The 6,117-nt window shown below is 56.4% G+C and overlaps 1 long non-coding RNA gene across 1 annotated transcript; it reads left to right on the top strand.

The window, feature by feature from the left end:
* Positions 1-766: 766 nt before the first annotated feature.
* LOC116656782 lies at positions 767-5,794 on the top strand. Its single transcript, XR_004311725.1, has 2 exons — positions 767-982; positions 4,527-5,794. It is a non-coding gene; the product is annotated as an uncharacterized LOC116656782 (long non-coding RNA).
* Positions 5,795-6,117: the final 323 nt, after the last annotated feature.

The raw sequence follows: 6,117 nt of genomic DNA, 5'->3' as shown, positions 1-6,117 counted from the left end.
ATGGCAGGAGGCACCTGCTTCTCCAGTTTGGTGGGAACTGGTAAGAAGGAGGAAAGATTTGGACCCCTCCCAGTGCCCTAGTCACTGAGAACATGACTGTGAAAGCCTGTATGTAACATGCTGGACACTGCTGGATGTGTGACACCCCAGAGGTAACATAACATTGATGATTGCTGATTCCAGGCCCAGTGAGAGAGATTTGATTCCAGTTAGAGTCAGGCTTCAGAACTCTGCCCGCTGTGCCCTTGGGCCTCCCCAGGAGGAGCAGACCTGGGATCGCTCTGGTCCACTGGGCTATGTCTCCTACTTATGTGACCTGCCTTTGGTTTATTCCTTCAAGTAGGCTTCATGATGCTTACATCAAAGAACTTGATAAATGGAGGATGGCAAAAATCCTTCGCAAAGTGTGAAGTTCCAAAGAATTATTTTCTTCCCTGACCCAGTCTGCTGAGTGATGCAAGAATGTCAGAGGACCGCCGGCCTGGAGGGTGTGGAGAAAACACCATCTGTCCTCCTCTGCCCTGGTCCTGCTACAGCTCCTACTCCCCCTCCTCTTGCCTGCCTCCCCACGGCCTCCCTTTCCCACACTTGGTGGCCCAAGGCGGCCTTACAAGGAGACCTACTTTCCCCGGGGCGTGACTTCACGTCTAGGTTGCTCTGGAGGAAAGAGCAGGAGCCAGACCACCAGGAGCCCCAGCCCCGAACCCGGGCGGGCGGCTTCCCCTCCGGCCGGCAGGTGGCAGCACCCACCCGGGTTGGGGTCGGGCCTCGACGGCGGGCGCTTGCCGAGCGGTTACTAACTTTTCTCCCGGTGCCGTTCCCGCCTCTCCTCCGGGGCCGCGGACCGCGTCAGATGCCCCGCCCAGGGGCAGCGGCGGAGACGCAGGGACGCTGTCCAGCCCCGGACGCTAATTAACAAGCTTGCCGCGTCCTCTTTGCTGGAGCTGCGAGCCCCCCGCAACCCGGGCGCCGCGGGGCGGAGGTATGTGTCCCGATTCCACCCCGTGCGAGGGGGACTGGCACGCGACCCAGGCGTCTCACCCTCCAGCCGCGCGCTCAGGCCCTGCGCTCCATCCCCCTCACTTTGGGCCTCACCACCCGGAAGCGGAGCAATAAAGAGGCCAGCGAGGGCTGCAGGCGCACCGGCCTCGGGTGAGGGAGGAAGGGGACAGTCTGGCCCCTAAAACCACCTCCATCCCCAGGCCCAGGCTGGCCCGAGGCTAATTCGAAGAGCAGTTTCCAAAGCGCATTTCCGCAGTTAACCTCCTTGAACGCTAAGAAGGAGGGCAGGAGGCCAGGCAAGAATTTTAGAGGCTCAGAGGTTGAGACACAGAGGCCCAAGTAACCAACAGGTGTAATCACCGGGCTCTGGACTCCCAGCACAATGCCCCTCCCACTACCTGCACTGCCCCCATTAAGGACGACTTGGGTCTTTATCTAGGAGTTATTGTCAACTCTTTCTCAGATGTTCAGTCTCTCTCTGTCCTTGGGGAGGGTGAAGGGAGGAGCATGGGAAGGTTTGTGACACTCCCTAACGAACCACCATGGCTAGAAATTGGATGGGAGGGGGACAGTTAGGGCTGCTGAGCGCCCCTCGTCCTCACAAAGGCACTCCAGGTCAGAAGGAACCAATCCTAGGGGAGGAAATGGGGTGGCAGTAATGACCTGAGGCCACAGGGCCACATGGGGTGGGCAGGGGAGGCCCCAGAGATGGTGAGAGAGGAGCAAGACAAAGGAGGTGGTGACGCGCTGTGGGCTGCTCTCCTGCTCCTTCCCCTGGAGGGGAGATGTGGCCAGTGGCTCCTCTGTGCCACCAGAAGAGCTGAGGCTGCACCCAGCTGGGGCCCAAAGAGCCTCTTTCCTTTGCTCCCTCTCCTCCCCTCCCTGTCGCTCAGATTCCAATACAATTTCCAGCTAACCAGCATGTCGATAGAACAAGTCGGGCAGCCGGATTGCTGGCCAATTACAGGAAATCATTCTGCTCCACAGCTCAGCGCCCAGGGAGAGGGAGGGAGGGAATGTGAGGGAGTACGTCCCAGCTTGCAGGTGGGAAGGGGCTCTGGCTTCAGGTGGGTAATGCTGCAGCCCCAGGGAGGGACTAGAGTGGGAGAGCAGGGGTAGATGGGGAGGCTTCTGGGGGCGGTCAGCGTAGGGGGTCGTCCTCATACTCACAGGGAGTTCTGGATCCAGCTACCCTGTGATGAGACTCATGTCTCAAGCCACAAAGAGAACTGGGGACTGAGGGCTGATGAGGAGGGCCCAGGAGGTGGGGCATCTGCTTGGAGTAGAGGGGGACAGAAGAGGGATGGTGAGACCAATCTCCCCCAGAGCCCTGCGTTTGGGAATGAGGATGGCATCCAGGTCTCCATGGCCCAGGGTGGCCCTCCAGGACCATCTGAGTACCTGGAAGCTGGGGCCCACACAGCTAGGACCTGTGCTTCCACACCCAGCCACAGACCAATGGGATCCTGGGGACCAGGGAAAAGAGGTTTAAAAGGGAGGAGGGGAAGAAAGGGGCTGCAGCCTGCAGCTGAGGGGACCAGCAGCAGCCTCAGTCGGTGAAGGGGTAAGTCTGGAAGCATCCTTCCACCCCAGAAGGTGGGACACAGAAATGTGGGAGGGGACAAGGACCTCCTCACTTACCCTCCCAGCCCCTCTGCTTTACTTCCCAGCTCTGGCCCTCAAGAAACTTTCACTCAGATGAAAGGACCCCAGCCCTCCTCCTCCCACTTTCCATCCATTTGATCTACTCCTACCTTCTGTGCTGACTTGATGCCTCTTTGTCAACTCCACCCCCACCTCCATCCCTCCTCATATCTTTCCCAGAACTGTCTTAACTACCCCCTAGGCTGCCCTACCCAGCAGAACCTGCGGTCTCCCTGCTTCCCAGCACCAATGATTAGCTCCCTTTACCAGCACTGGGGTCTCTCTCCCAAAGTAGTGAAAGATCCTTGATGGACAGAAACTTCCCCAGGGACTAACTCCACCCACTGGATGGCTACTGTTGCTGTGTTTGTGTTGAACCCCAATATTAGGCAGCTGTGACCCAATGATCCTTTCCCCTGCTCCAGGCTGTAGCCACCTCCCCAGGCCCCCTCCCCAATTCCCCAGCATCTGGCTGCTCCTCCCCATTCCAGACCCTCTCCTTCAGGCCCCACCAGAGGTTGTGCCTTGGTTGGATTCACCCTCTTGGCTATTTGGCCAACCCAAGGGTAGACAGCAGGGCAGACGCTGGAGAGGAGATAGACTCTTTGCCTAGTGCACCAGGCACCCAGCGATGCTCAGGAAAGATGCTGAGTGAATGCTGGTGACTAGCAAGGCCATCATCAAAGTAGTGGGTGCATTGGGAGACAGGGTCAGTGCCTTGGGGCCCCTCCTTCTCTGCGATCCCTGCCGGAGCACACAGGATTGGACGTCCATCCGGAGTGGGAGTGTCAAGGTTGGCTCTGTATGTGTCCCCCATTTGGCAAAAAAAAAAGCGGGCGCCCTCCTCTGCTCTGCGGGGCTGAGATCAAGCCACGGCTCCGAGCTGAAAGCACCGCCTTCACGGGCCGGGCGCCCGGTGCTCAGCGATCCGGAAGAGGGCGCCAGGCCCGCCCTCGTCCGCGGTGCCCCCAGCCCGGCGCGCCGCGCTGGGCAGCCCGCAGGCTCGGCGCCATCGATCGGACCGCGGGGACCCGGGCGCGCCGCCCCCCCCCACCGCTTGCTTTTCGCTTTTAATTGAAGTTTGTTTGAGCAGAGTGCGGAGCGGGCAAAGGCAGAAACCAAATATTTATTTGCTGCAAATTGGCACCTCCAGATCAATTACCCGGCCCGTGTCAGGGCCTGCGCCGCCCCCCTGCGCCCCGCGGAATCTCAATGCCGCGCTGCCCCCGCCCGCGCCGCCCGCCTCCTTTCCGCTGCACGTTTCTCATCAGATCCAGCCATACATCACCCGTGGCCGCGAGGGGAACAGATTTTCAATGGGAGAAGTTCCCCTAGAGGATCCTCGTTGCTGATTCCCGCTGCGCCCTGTGCTGTCTGGCCCCTGCCCTCACCCAGCCTGTCTAATGGGGACAGCCTGGGAGGGGCAGTGAGATAAAGAGGGAGCTCCAAAGCAAGGACTTTGGGTCGCACGGACTTGACTCAACCCTAGTAACCCCTCTCACCCTCTGGGTGACCTAGGAGATGTTACTTTTGCTCCCTGAGCCTGGGTTTCCCCCATCATGCGGTTCAAACTTCCCCTTGCAGGGTTATTGTGCTGGTCAACACCATAAATGTGCCCTGGCTGGCATATCGTGGCTCTACTTCTCTGCCCTGCTAGGGGGTAAAATAGTTTCCAGAATGAAGTGAAGGACACTGGGTTGTAAACACCTCAACCTAGCTTCTGGAAAATACCAAAGGGCACTCAGGGGGCAGCCAACCCCCCTGAGTCCCTGGCAGAAGCTGGGCAGGCGAGGGGACCGAGGTCAGGCTCCATCAGGGAAGGTTTTGACCCCTAGCCCAGGTGCATCTGGGCACATTCTGAAGAGGAACTGCTTGTCCAGTACCAAGGATGAAGAGCTAGTTGGGCCTGGAGGTGAGCCGAGACAGCCAGGACCCTAAAGCTAGGCCAGCAAAGCCGACTGGAGAGATCTGAAGGTCACCAAAGGCTGAGTACCAGGAGGCTGCGCCCATGGTAGGGGCATGGAGGTGAGCTCTGCAGAGGAATTGGGAAGTTGAGTTGTTGTCGAGGCTTCCTTTTTCCCTGCTGTATGACCCTGGGCAAGTTATTTAACCTCAGTTTCCCCACGTGTAAAATGAGGCTGACACCCTCTCCCTCCCAGAGCATTCGTGAAAAATAAAGAGATGATGGATGGGCAAAGGAGGGAAACTCTCCAACGAGCATGAAGAAAATGGTGCTGAGTCTGTGTGTGAGTCCCCATGTTCAGCATTGCTTCCATTCCAAGAGCTCCCTTGAGGGAACTAGAGTCAAATAGTTTGACATTTTTAAATGGCTGCCCCGCCAAACAGAGTGACAAGTGTTCTGGGTGGGAGGAGAGGTGTGGGGGGAGGCTTAGTGGTCTGAGAGCACTTCCTTTCCTCTATCTCACCTTAAAGAATGAGAATCTCCAGACTGTCCTCCTTCCCAGTTCCACCTCCCCCCACCCAGAGACCTGTGCTCTCGCCTGGACTCCTCAGGGCAGGAGTCACTTATGCCTGGAGGAATGTTTTTTTTCCCCCATCAAACTCAGAGTCCAAATGGAAGCAAAGGCTGAAACCCCAGTGGGAAGTAAACTAACTCATCACCTTCTTGATTTTCCCAACTGTGAAATGGGACCATAGGTGGCAAGTCACTAATGACGAGGTGCCATTTAGACTGGTAGGTGACCTCTAGAAGTTACTGAATCCATTGCCTCACCTTCCACATACCTCCTACCCACCCCTCCTTCCCACACCTGCAACAGGATTATTATGTCCACAGGCAAGACAACTCCACCAGCCTCCTTGGGGATGACAGCCACCGTTTGTCAAATCAGGAAGTCCATCTGACAGTCTACCTTAAATGTCTCACTTCTTCCTTCAGGGAAAAGTTAAAGAATGGACAATAAAAGATAAACACTTATGGGTGGGCGAGACCACACTATTTTTTTTTTTTAAATACCCCCAAAGAGGGCTGGGATGGGAATTACTTTCGGACACAATGCTCTTTACACTAAACATCTTGGTGATAAATATAGCTGTGTAATTCTTTTTTCTCCTTGGCAGAGAGAAAGGCTGAGGCTGGGCAGAAAGGCAGAGGGACCCGAAAATATAAATCAATATATGACTTTAATATATGTGCTCTCAGTGTCTGTGTGTGCTGGGGGATTATTAGTAACCTTGATTCCAGCTCAGTGTCCATGTGAGGCGGGGAGACGCATGGCCCCCAGGGACGAGAAGAGAAATTAGGAAGCCAAATTCTTCTCCTGATTGACACCTCGGTAAACACTATCCCCGGCAGAAGGGGAAGAAAAAAAGATCAATGCTGGGTATTTTTATCACGTTCCAGGGACGGACAAGGGGGAAAATTAAAGAAACAGTCCCTTAGCCTCATTGAATATGTTCATCTCCAAGGAGGCGGCAAAAGGGGTAGAACACAGGTGGGGAGGGCTCAGG

Source organism: Camelus ferus, chromosome 16 (assembly GCF_009834535.1).
Source record: "Camelus ferus isolate YT-003-E chromosome 16, BCGSAC_Cfer_1.0, whole genome shotgun sequence".
NCBI lineage: Eukaryota > Metazoa > Chordata > Mammalia > Artiodactyla > Camelidae > Camelus > Camelus ferus.
The sequence above is the reverse complement of the archived record's forward strand: the minus strand, read 5'-3'. Positions and strand labels throughout refer to the sequence as shown.